The following is a 12,820-nucleotide window of genomic DNA, read 5'->3' as shown; positions in this document are numbered from 1 at the left end:
AGGGCTGGGGGAGGGAAGGGGGGTGGACACTTCATAGCCTGTTGGTGCAGGGGGCTGTGGGCCCATTGCAGCACTAGGGGGCGCCAGATGCCTTGCAAACTGCCCCAGACAGCCACAGGCAGGAAAGGGGTGGCCGACAAGGAGCTGATGCTGTGGGGAGAATAGAGTGACACAACAGGGGGGCTGCTTCTCTGTAGGCCCCCAGCACCCCTCCCCTTCCTGCCCCCCTTTGGTGCCAAGTTTCCGAGTGGGGGTGGGGGGAGCTGTGGTTCTGGTGCACTGTGCATCCCATGGCAGTGCCCTGCCATTGGCTGTGGGCTGTGTGTGTGTGTGTGTGTGTGTGTGTGTGTGAGGATATCAGCTCCTGCCAGAGAGATATTCCCCATTGCATCCCACAGCCCCCTTGCACTGCCCCCATACCCCTCACTGCTCCCACTCCTCGGCCTTTTCCGCAACGGTGCACCACCCCAGAGGTGGGTGCATTGCTCTGGCACTCACCCCAGCCACAGACCAAAGGCCCCGTTGCTTGCAGCCACAGCAGTGAGTCCAAGGGGGGGAAAGTACATGGGGTTGGGGTGGGGCAAGCGATGCTTGCCTAGTGCAGGGGGGTCTTTGGCGGCAAGATGCCCAGGAGAGGCTAATGGTTTTGGGGAAGTGGCAGCCCTGGGACTCCCCAGCCTCCTGATTTGCATAGCTGGAGGGGTGAGTCCAGGTTGGGGGGCTTCCCCCAGGGAGCTGTTTTGGGGAAGCTGAACTGCAGGAGTTCCCCAGCAGATGAATCAGAACCAGGTTGGGACTGACCCTCTGCAGGCTCTTCCAGCTCCCCAGTGGGGGCTGGGTGTGTTCTGAGTCCCACTTTGGCCTTGTTCTGTTCTCCAGCACCAGGGGTGTTTGCGAACAACAGAGGGGCAGGGAGCAGGGTGCGGCGGCTGTGGGGTGGGGAGGCGCCTGGGGGCTGGTTACCAATATTCTGTGTGCTGGGACTGACAGATGGGAAAAGCAGGTGGTGTTAGCCAGGGCACTGCTGTGGGGAAGCTCACAGCACCACCAAGTATCAGGGGGGTAGCTGTGTTAGTCTGTATCCACAAGAACAAGGATGAGTCCATCACAGCACTGAGATCTGGACTGATGTTAGACAGGGCACTGCTGCAGAGAAGCTCACAGCACTGGGATCTGGACTGATGTTAGACAGGGCACTGCTGCAGAGAAGCTCACAGCACTGGGATCTGGGCTGGTGTTAGTCAGGCCAGGGCACTGCTGCAGTGAAGCTCACAACAGTATAGAGAGAGGCCCTATTTATCCTGGGGCATTTAGGGATCCCTATAACCCCCTCCCCCTTCACCTCCCCTGCAGCGCGGCTGGGGGCGGCTGCGGCCCCCGTGAGGCCGGTGCGGAGCCTTGGAGTCCTGCAGGGGGCGCTGTTGGGCAGCCCAAGGCTCCACGCAGAGACAGACGGTGCTGAGCGCTGGCCGCCAGAGGGCAGCACAGCACGGCGGATCGCGTCACTACGGGGTAGGGCCCCGTTAACCCTTCACACACCAGCATGGGCCACCGCTGCTGGTACAGCCAGTTTTCCCTTACTGCTCTCCCCTCCCCGGCGCTGTGAGCTTCCCCACAGCAGTGCCCTGGCTAACACCAACCCAGATCCCGTTGCTGTGAGCTTCCCCTCAAGAGTGCCCTGGCTAACACCCAGATCCCATTGCTGTGAGCTTCCCTGAAGCAGTGCCCTGCCTAACACCAACCGATATCCCAGGGCTGTGAGCTTCCCCATAGCAGTGCTGTGGCTAATACGAGCCTAATCCCGGCGCTGTGAGCTTCCCTCCAGCAGTGCCCTAGCTAACACCAATTGAGATCCCAGCACTGTGAGCCTCCCTGAAGCAGTGCTCTGGCTAATACTAGCCCAAACCCAGTGCTGTGAGCTTCCCCACAGCAGTACCCTGGCTAACAGCAGCCCAGATCCCATTGCTGGCCAGAGGAGACTGCTGGAGGGGGTTTCCATTTAGAGCTGGCTGGGGAAATGGAGGGATGCCCAGAACCAGGGTCTGGGCTCCCTACCCCCCAAGATGGACCTGAGTGAGGGGTCCTGTTCTCTGTACCTACAAGCTCTGTTTTAGACTGTGTTCCTGTCATCTAATAAACCTTCTGTTTTACTGGCTGGCTGAGAGGCATGGTGAATTGCAGGAAGTGCGGGGTGCAGGGCCCTGACTTTCCCACACTCCGTGACAACTGGTGGCAGAGGTGGGATGTACTGCACCCCGTGGATGGCGCTTCCTGCAGTAAGTGACTGGGGAGCAGTAAAGTGAAGGGGGAGTAATGTGAACCAGGTGAGCTGAAGGCTCAGAAAGGAGCGGTTTCTGGAGGCGGAGGAGCTGTGCTTAACCCCTGGGAGTGTATGACCAGCGAGAGGGACTGGTGCAGTAATGGGGTCCTCCTGGGGACTGCGGTGAGCAGTTCCAGGGGCAGAGTCGTCTGCGGCTTGACCCTGGGAGAGAGGTGGTGACCTGGAGAAGAGCTGGCACAATAGGGGTTCTTCCTGGAAACCCTGGGGAGCTGAGAGCACCCAGGCCTGTGAGTCCAAAACAACTTGAGAACAGCAGAGTGATGGCCTATCACCATCTCCTTAAGAAGGACATTGTAAACCTGTGCAAAAAGAGAGGGTTACACATTGGAAAGTTCACCAAAGCACAGTTAATCGTGCAGCTGGAGGACGATGACCATTCTAAGGAGCAGATTCCTGACCCAAATGGGGCTACAAGAGGATCTGGGAGCAGCTGGAATGGTAGCCAGGCATCCCCAAGACTCCTGTCCCCAACCAGACGGGGGTCTCCATGATCAGGTTCCCCATCGGGGGATCGGAGATGGATGGCATTGGAGCTGAGTCCAAACAAGCGAGACGACTGTGAGAGACAGCGAGAGCCCGACAAAGAGCTGCAGGAGAAGCGGTATCATGAACTGGCGGTGGGGGAGCGGAGAGGCCTAGGGGACCTCCCAGGGGTGAGTGGGGATAGACCCTGGGGTGCCAGTTCTGCAGGGAACCTCGATGCTAAATTGCTGCCCTTGGTTAAGGGGAGGGGGGATGTGGATGCCCACCTCACTGCCTTTGAGCAGGCTGGTGATTTGAACCAGGGGGACCCTGCGGAAAAGCCCCAGTATCTAGCTCCCTTGCTGGGTCCCAAGGCCATAGACGCCGTTAGCCAGATGGGTGGGGGGGTGGACAGGCTCCCACTCCTGACACCAACCTATATGTCTGCGTGGAGTCTCCTGGGCTCAGGCCCCTCGGACTCCCAGTGGGAACGGAAGGTGATGGTCAATGGGGGAGACATTCCTGGGGTGGCGAGACCCTGGGACAGAGAGAACTGTTGTCAGGCCCTGGGTGGTGCAGCCTCACCAGATGCCGAGGGGCTGTGTGAGCTGGGTGAGGGTCCCAGGGATGAAGCCCCTCGCCCTGCCTATGGCCCAGATCCCTGTGCAGACACAGGAGGGGTCAGGCTGGCTGGTCATTGGGGTTCTCCAGGATATCGGCTGTGAGGTCCTGTTGGGGGATGACTGTGTCTCTCTGGGACAGGATCCAGGCCCTGCTCCTGTATCGGCCGAGGGTTTGAATTTGAATCCAGGGAACCAATCGACTAAGACGGAAATTGCCAGTGAAAATGCAAATGACCTGGCTGGCAGGGATGACCTGCTAAGCTTGGGATACCAGCCTGCCTGTAACCAGACCCCCGGGGCTTAGTGGGACAGAGAGATGCTCCCCGCCCCCTTGCACACCTGGGACAGCAAGGGCAGTGCTGAGCCAGGGGGGCGCTGAGACCCCAGCTGAGTGGGGGACCCACAGGCAGGGCAGGTCGGCTGCCAACCAGGTTTGCCTGGTCCAGAAGCGCTGCTGGGAAGTGAGTCCATGGCAGGGAGGAACCGACCAGGGACAGGGCTCAGCGGGGCTGTGACCCCAGGCCCAGCCCGCGAGAGGGAACAGGTCCCACTCCCTCCCCAGCAGCTGAATTCCAGACTGAGCCACAGAAGGATCCCTCCTTGGAGGAGCTGAGGGGACTTGCTGGCCACAGCACTGCAAACCCCCTTGGGGAAGACTGCAGGGACAGATTGCCGAGGGAGAAGGGATTCCTGTACCGGGAAAGGGCTCCCCCAGGGGAAGTAGAACTGTGGGGGATCAGGAGTCAGCTGGGGGTGCCCCAGAAGTGTCACCGCAGACTCTTGTACCTGGCCCACGATGTCCCTCTCTCGGGATGCCAGGGGATCCAGGCCCCAGGCAGTGGCTGCTGCAGAACCGTGACTGGCCCGGAGTCTGGGACACGGCCCAGCGGCACGGCAGGTCCTGCGACCCCAGCCAGAGGGGGGGGAAGGCCAGGATAAGGGTGAAGCCCCCTTGAGACCCCTGCCCATCATAGAGGAGCCTTTCCAGAAGGTGGCCATGGACATCGTGGGGCCCCTCAGCAAGGCGACCTGGACGGGGAAGAAATACATCCTGGTGGGGATGGATTTTGCCACCTGCTACCCAGGGGCGGGGGCTCTGTCCTCCACCGAGGCAGACACCGTGGCAGACGTGCTGCTGACCATCTTCAGCAGAGGGGGGGTCCCAGCGAGGCCCTTACAGACCAGGGGTCCAATGTCATGCCAGCCCTGCTCCGGGGCTTGTGGGAGAAATGGGGGGTCTGGGCCCCTGCATATCACCCTCCGTCCAACAGGCAGGTGGAGAGAGTTTATGGGACCCTGAGGATGACGCTCCACATGACTGGAACAAGGACCTGCCCCACCTGTGCTACAGGGAAGTTCCCCAGGAATCCACAGGGTTCTTCCCTTTCGAGCTGCTGTGTGGGAGGAGAGTGAGGGGACCCCTGGACCTGGAAAGGGACGATTGGGAGGAGAAGGGGGAAGACCCCCTGGTGGATCTCTTCCCTGAGGTCGGAGCCAATCCTCCCATCAGGTGTCCCCCGTCCAGAGTCACTGGGAAAACAGCCCAGAACCCGGAGCAAGAGGTCAAGGACATGCTGGCTTTAGAGGTGATCCAGCCGTTCAACAGCCCATGGGCTTCACCCGTGGGGCTGGTCCCCAAGAAAGACCGGTCGATCGGATTCTGTGGGGACTATCAGAAGCTTAATGCCATCACCGTGTCCGATGCCTACTCCATGCCTAGGCCTGGTGAGATTCTAGACAAGCTGGTGGAGGGGGGGCTCATTACCTCTGTACTACGGATCTCACCAAGGGTGACTGGTGGGTGCCTTTGGACCCAGATGCCAGGTTGAAATCTGCCTTCACCACCCCCCTGGGGCTCTTTGCGTTCCTGGTCCTGCCTTTCGACCTCAAGTGGGCGTCAGCCACCTCCCACCTCCCCAGGTGGATCTGTTACTGAGGGGGATGGAGAACTTGGCCCTGGCGTCCATTGATGACATCTGTGTCTTCAGCCAGGCCTGGGAGAAACACGTGTCCCAGGTGAAGAGGGGGCTGGGCTGCCTCAAGGAGGCAGGACTGCCAGTAAAAGCTGGAAAGTGTAAGGTGGGGATGGCAGAGGTGTCGTACCTGGGCCACAAGGGGCGGAGCAGCTGCCCAAGCCCAGAGCCAGCCAAGGTGGAGATGATCAGAGATTGACCTTTATCGGGATGGCGGGGTACTACCGGAGGTTTGTACCCCACTCTAGCTCCCTAGCTGCCCCCATCGCTGTGTAAGACGGGGAAGCCAGACGAGGTGGTCTGGACCGACCCGTGCCAGAGGGCTCTCTGTCACTGAAGGAGGCTCTAATCCAGGGCCTGGTAAATCTGGTAAACCCGGACAGTGCCAGGCCCTTTTCAGTGTCACCGACGCCTCCGACGCAGGGCTGGGCGTGGTGCTGATGCAGGCCGATGCTAAGGGGGAGAGACACCCCATCGGGTACCTGAGCAAGAAGCGGCTGCCCCGGGAGCAGAACTATGCGGCCATAGAGAAGAAATCCCTGGTCATGGGGCAGGCCCTTAAAAAGCTGCAGCCATATCTATTGGGCAGCGCTTCACTGGGTACACTGACCCCTCTGCCCTGACGCGGCGGCTGCATCCAATGAAAGGGGCTGATGCCGAGTGGCGGGGGACAGAGACACCTGGTTAGAGGGTGGCCAAGGTCAAGATGGGGGCTCTTAACCAAGAGAGCCCGAATCAGAGCCCTCCAGACTGGAGCGCTGGGAGAAGGCCCGATCCCAGTTTGAACCCCAGGGGTTTTGGGGTGGCAAAAGGGCACGAGCCGCATAAACCTTCCCACATGCGGCCTGGGAGTGCCATCGAGCACACCTGACCTAAGGGTGGGCATGAAACTGGAAGGGCCTGGTGTAACTCCCACCAAGGAATGGGAGAAATGCCGGGGCATCCATGGGAACATTGGTGGGTTTGAACTTCCTGGCTAAAGTGACCCCGCTCAGTTCAGTCTCGAAGCGGGGCGAGAGGTGACGAAGTGGATATGTTCTTAAAGTTCTCTCTGAATACTGCATGTGTGCCTCAGTTTCCCCTATGCAGTTCTTAAGGATCTAGGTGGTGGGATAAGGGGGTGTGATTGTTGCAGAGCCCTAGAGGGCCAGTGTGATGGTGTCTGCCCAGAGAACGGCCGATACTCTGTTCCTGGCAACTGATGGCCTGGGCCCCTCCCCTGCAAGGTGTCAACTGAAGGTGTTGGAGAACAAAGAGATCAGGTGCCCTCCTTGCCCAGGAAAGAGACAAAGGCCAGAGGAGGGGCTGGAGGGGGATTCAGTTTAGAGCTGGCTGGGGAAATGGAGGGAGGCCCAGAACCGGGGTCTGGGCTCCCTACCCCCCAAGGTGGACCTGACTGAGGGGTCCTGTTCTCTGTACCTACAAGCTCTGTTTTTGACCGTGTTCCTGTCACCCAATAAACCTTCTGTTTTACTGGCTGGCTGAGAGTCCCGGTGAATCGCAGGAAGTCGGGGTTGCAGGGCCTGGACTCCCCCACACTCCATGACACCCTGTAACACCACTCTCCACTTGCAGGAATGGGGGAGGGGTTGTCTCTGTATCAGGATCCCTGCCCTGGGCTACAGGGGACTCCAGCTTTGCCTGCCTGCATGGGGGAGGGCTCTGCAGAGCTGGGGTGAAGACGGGGGCTTGGTCCCTGGGGCCTGTATGGCCCTGGGGGATTTTTAGTGACATGGGGGCCTCTCCCACTGGGGGCCGAGCTGAGATCCAGCAGCTTCACCCACACTACTGACCTGGGGCCGGTTTGGCCTGGCGTCCCCTGGGAGGGGAAAGGCCCTGTGTCCTGTTCCCTGACACCCCCCACCTGATTCTGTGCTTGCCAGGCCCGGGAGCAGGGGGAAGGGAGAGGTGGCCCATCCTGGCTGGGCTGGTTCCCTTTGGCTCTGGACAGATGAAACTAAAGTCTGGCTGAGGCAGAAACCGTGTCCGTCAGCCTGGAGAGAGCTCTGCTGGACCCCACCCCGTCCTGCTACCCCACCCCTGGGCTGCCCCACACCCCAGCTCTGCCGGTGCCCCTCACTCCCAACCCGCAGCCCTCTCCTCCCAGCTCTGCCAAAGCACCTCAGTCCTAACCTGCAGCCCCCCAAATGGGAACCTGGTGTGTTAGATACCCCTGTGCCCCAGCTCTCAGCCGCTGAGGATGGAAAACAAACTCCAGGGGGGGCGCGTTGGCCGGGGCTATTTCGGCTGCTCCCAGGGCGGGACGTGTTATCGGGTGCCGTGACTCACGGGCGACTCAGTGACCGTCTGCTTCCAGCTTCCCTTTCCCTGCTTGGGCAGTGCGGGGGTAGCCACTCCAGCACCAGGGGGCATGGCTGCGTCCGTCCCCCCCGCACAGTGATGGGGCTCAGCACAGGGTGGGCTGTAAGGCGGGGATATGGACTGGGCCTGGTGAGGGATAAATCAGCAGCCCCCGGCCCCTTCACCAGCAGCCCCATGTGACTGGCCCCTTCTCAGCACTGGAGAAGATCCCTGTAGGGCTGAGGCCCAGTGGGCCAAATGAGGTATTCGCCACCTGACATCCTACAGGGCCCTATCACCCAGCAATGAGAGGCAGCCACCTCTGGGGTGGGGCACAGCAACTGGTTGACAGAAGTGTGGCAACAACACGCGACAGCTGAGGACAGGAAGTGAATAACCCTGGGTCCAGTTCGAAGCCCGGGGAGGAATTTCAGGGAACAGGAAGAATGGAATTAGCTCAGTCAGTGTGTGGCCAGGACAGCGGGGTTCACACCCCAGCACTTACAAAGATGCAGCGTCAGGCCCTCAGGTTCACCTCCACAGCGCCCCCTTGTGCCATGCTGGGGCATTGGCGGTTAGCATTGACCGCTAGGGGAGAGGAACCCCTCATGCGGGGAGAGGGGGGGATGAAAGGGGAGAGCGCCCCCTGCTGAACAGCACCCCCTAGTGCCCCAGGGAGGCATGCACTGACTGTAGGGGAGAGCGCCCCCTGCTCAGCCCCTGCCCCGCTCCCTGTAGCAGGTCTCCCTTGGGCTGGCCCAGCCAGTCTGTGCTGAGGGGCGCAGGCCAGGGTGGCAGGCGTCGGAGCAGCGGGTGCTGCAGCCCCAGCAGCCCCAGTCGGCCAACGCCCAGGTGATGCTGCCAAGGAGCCGGACGGGGCTGTTGGGGCGGCTGGGCTCCTACCTGCTCATTAGCTCTGGCTCCATAATGACCTTGAATTGCCTCTAATTACAGCCCAGGCTGGGGCGAGAACCAGGCAGGGATCCAGCAGCTCGCACGATCCCCACATGGGATATCTGGTGGGGCTGGGGGGGGCGAATCTGGGGGGGACTCAGAGACGGGGAGGGGTGGGGGAACTGGCCAGCCCAGTGCAGGGCCAGACTCTGGGGGTGTAGCTGCCCGCAGGCGCACACACCCACAGAGACGCAGACACATCCCCTGTCCCCCATCCGGGCATTTCCAGCCCAGCTGGCCTGAGATCCCAGACTAACCTCCAGACTCAGTGGGCGAGGTGATGCCCCCCCACAAGTCAGGGGGAGCTGCTCATGCCTTGGAGAGCTGGGGGGGATTGGGCTCTGTACCCGGCTGCTGCTCTGGGATGAGCCCCCTGCTCCCCATAAGCACCCCCTCCCTCCCCCTGCACCCTCCCTGCTCCCTCTTCATCCCTCTACACCCCCCAAGTGCCTGCGTGTGGAATGAGTTTGCTGGGCCTCAGCCTAGCTGCCAGCAGGACACCCAGGGGGATGCTGACAACCACACTGGGGGTGGGGAGAGCCGGTGGCCTTGCCCCTTGCCCAGAGGTGGGGCTGCAGGACCGCAGCCAAGTATCCCAGCATCCTCTCTCCCGAGCGGCAGGGATCAGGGTGGGGGTGGCCACGGAGACGCCAGGCTGGGGAAGTGGCCGCACTTTGCCCTGTGTGTCGGGACCAACCTCTGAGCGAGCTGCTGGCACGGGCAGATCCTGCTGGGAGGGGGGCACCGGCCCCGGCCCCACGGGCTCATCAGCCTCCCTGAACGCCGCAGGCCTCACACCCCCAAGGGGCTGGGGAGAGGACCAGGAATGGGGGAGATTGGGGAGATAGAGGGGTGTGTGAGGATAGACAGATAGATAGATAGATAGATAGATAGATAGATAGAGGGGGGGTGTGGGGATAGACAGATGCATAGGTAGATAGATATGGGAACAGACAGACAGAGGGGTGTGTATAGGGATGGACAGACAGACAGTGGGGATTGTAAGTTGGATGGACAGACATGCAGAGGGGTGTGTATGGGGATAGTCAGACAGAAAGAGGGGTGTGTATGGGGATGGACAGACATACAGAGGGGTGTGTATGGGGATAGTCAGACAGAAAGAGGGGTGTGTATGGGGATGGACAGACATACAGAGGGGTGTGTATGGGGATAGTCAGACAGACAGAGGGGTGTGTATGGGGATAGTCAGACAGACAGAGGAGTTTGTAAGTTGGATGGACAGACATACAGAGGGGTGTGTATGGGGATAATCAGACAGACAGAGGGGTGTGTATGGGAATGGACAGACAGACAGAGGAGTGTCTGGCTGGCTAGATGTTGGTGTCTGCAGCAGAGGGTGCTGGCTGACTGGGGCCCATGCCGGTGGCTGGCTGGGGACGGGGGGGCATGTTTGGGGGATCCAGGCCCAGGGGTTAATGGAGTGGGGGGGTTCTCCCTCCTCTTCCCCGACTCACAGTTGTTTCCCCTGGAAATTCCCACCCTGGGATAATGCCTCCCCCCCGCAGTAGGCTGAGGCCACTGGAGAGCTGCAGCGACCTGGTGCTGCCCCGGCTGGCCCAGCCGGCGGATTCCAGGAAGGCAGCTGGGCCTCCTGCCCCGGCTGCTGGGAAGTCTGGGAGCCGTGACTCACACGCTGCCCCCCCCCAGCCTTGTTCCGTTCCCCAGAGACTGGCAGGAGGGGATACAAAGCTGCTTCCCCCCAGACCCAGCCGCAGCTGGGCAGCTGGCCAGGCCCAGGCTGCCTTTGAAGTGGTGGCAATGGGAGCCCGGGAGGCTGGGGGTGTGTGTGTGTGTGTGTGTGTGTTTACATCATCTGGGCGGGATGCCAGGAGGCCATATGAGAGGGGACCCATGGGGGGACTTATGGGTTTGGAGGTGAGCAGGTCCAGTGCGGGGGGTGGGGGTGGGGGGTATGGGGCCAGCTGGACTCAGCCCCGGATCTCCAGAGTGGAGCTGGAAGGACCCACTTCCAATCCCAGCCCCAACCCTGGGTAAACCCCAGCTGGATGCCCCGTCCTGCCCAGTTCCTTCTCTGGCCCTGCGGGGGCGGGGCACGTGTCCGGGGGGGCTCTGGCTGGAGGGGGGGCGGGAGCCAGGGCAGGCAGGGGGGAAGGGCCTGTGCTCATGGTGAGGGATGGCGAGGCGTGTGCCGCTGGCATGGGGGGGTGTTGCTGGTGTGTTGTCAGTGTGTGCACTGCCATTGTGTGTGCATGCTGGGGGGGTGTGGCGCGCATGCATGTGTTATGCAGGTCTGCAGGGCTGGTGCGTGTGAGTGTGTGTGTTGTGCCCCATGCATACGTGTGTGTCTGTTGTCAGGCCAGGTTGCCGGTGCGTGTGTGTTGCCTGTGTGCACTGCACTACACGCACGGGTGGCCGTGCGTGTGCCCTGCTGGTATATGTGTTGCTGGCGTGTACTGTGTTACAGTATGTGTGTGTGTCGGCGTGTGGATCCGTGTCAGCGTGTGCGTTGGCATGTGGGTCTGCATGTCAGCGTGTGTGTCGGTGTGTGGGTCTGGGTCTGCATCCGTGTCGATGTCTGGCTCTGTGAGCGCGGGAGGCTCCATGCCTGTGTGCAGATCCATGTGTGCATGTGGCTCTACGTGTCAGCGTGTCGGGTGTGGAGCTGTGTCGGCAGCATGTGGGTCTGCGTGTCAGTGTGTGTGTTGGCATGTGGATCTGTGTTGGCAGTGTGTGTTGGTGTGAGTCTGGGTCTGGGTCTGGCTCTGCGTGTGGGTCTGCACCTGCGTCCGTGTCTATGTCTGGCTCTGTGTGTGCGTGTCAGCGCGTGTGTTGGTGTGTGGGTCAGCGTGTGTCGGGTGTGGATCTGTGTCGGCGGCGTGTGTTGGTGTGTGAGTCTGCGTTGTGGGTCCGCACCTGCGCCCCTGTCTATGTCTGGCTCTGTGTGTGGGTCAGCGTGTGTGTCGGGTGTGGATCTGTGTTGGCAGCATGTGGGTCTGTGTGTCAGTGTGTGTGCTGGCATGTGGATCTGTGTTGGCAGTGTGTGTTGGTGTGTGGGTCTGGGTCTGAGTGTGGGTCTGCACCTGCGTCCGTGTCTATGTCTGGCTCTGTGTGTGCGTGTCGGCATGTGTGTTGGTGTGTGGGTCTGTGTGTAGCGTGTGTGTCGGGTGTGGATCTGTGTCGGCGTGTGTGTTGGCCTGTGGGTCTGTGTTGTGGGTCAGCTCCTGCGCCCCTGTCTATGTCTGGCTCTGTGTGTGCGTGTCAGCGTGTAGGTCTGTGTGTGGGTCTGTGTTGTGGGTCCGCACCCTGCGTCCGGGTCTGTGTCTGGCTCCGGGTCCGTCTCCGGACCCGTGTGTGCCGGTGGCCCGCGTGTGCGTGTGGACCTGGCTCCGTGCGTGCGTGTCAGCGGGGGGGGGTGTCTCCCCCTCCGGGCTGGGATTGGTTAACAAACCTTCTCTGACGTAGGCAACCACCCCAGTGACTCCTGTTGCTTAACCCTTCGCGGCCCGGGGCCTGGGCGCCTCCCCTGCGGGGGCCTGCGCAATCCCGGACTGACGCACCACCCCGGGGGGTCCCAGGCTTGGGGGGGGCTCCCCCAGCCATCCTGCCCCCCACATCCGTGCATTTATCACCCCCTGCCCGCCCCAGGGCTGCAAGGGCGACTTGAGGACCCAGGCGTCCGGGGCGCGGAGACCGCCCCCCCGCCCCCGGCGATGGCGCAAGGGGGTGTCACGCGCCGTCACCATGGCAGCAGCTGCTTCCTGCTTTGTCTGGCAGCTTCCAAGAGCTTCCGCCCACATGGAACAAAGACACTTCCCGTTCCCTGCAAGGGGGGGCTGATCCCCCCGCCCGGGGGGGGCTGCCTGGGGGGGGCCCATTCAGTGCCCCCCCAGTCCGTGACCTGAGTTTGCCAGGACTCAGCCCAGGTCAGGGGTCGGAGGGGGTCAGCCACCCCCCCCTTCTCCCCAGGCGGGGGAGCCCCTCCGGGGAGGAGGCGCAGGTGGGTGGGGGGCTGCGTATCCCTGGGCTGGCCCCTGCCTGCCTTCCCCACCCCCCCGGCCGTCTGTCTGGCCACCCCCTTGGGGGCTGATTCACCCCTGGCCCATTTCTGGCCAAGCCGGTCACCAGGGCTGGGGAAGCCCCGAGACCCCCTTGCTGTCCCCCCCACAATCCCCCCCCCGTGACTC

The sequence above is a fragment of the Natator depressus genome, chromosome 20 (genome assembly GCF_965152275.1).
Source record: "Natator depressus isolate rNatDep1 chromosome 20, rNatDep2.hap1, whole genome shotgun sequence".
NCBI classification, from domain to species: domain Eukaryota; kingdom Metazoa; phylum Chordata; order Testudines; family Cheloniidae; genus Natator; species Natator depressus.
This window is presented reverse-complemented; position numbering follows the sequence as displayed.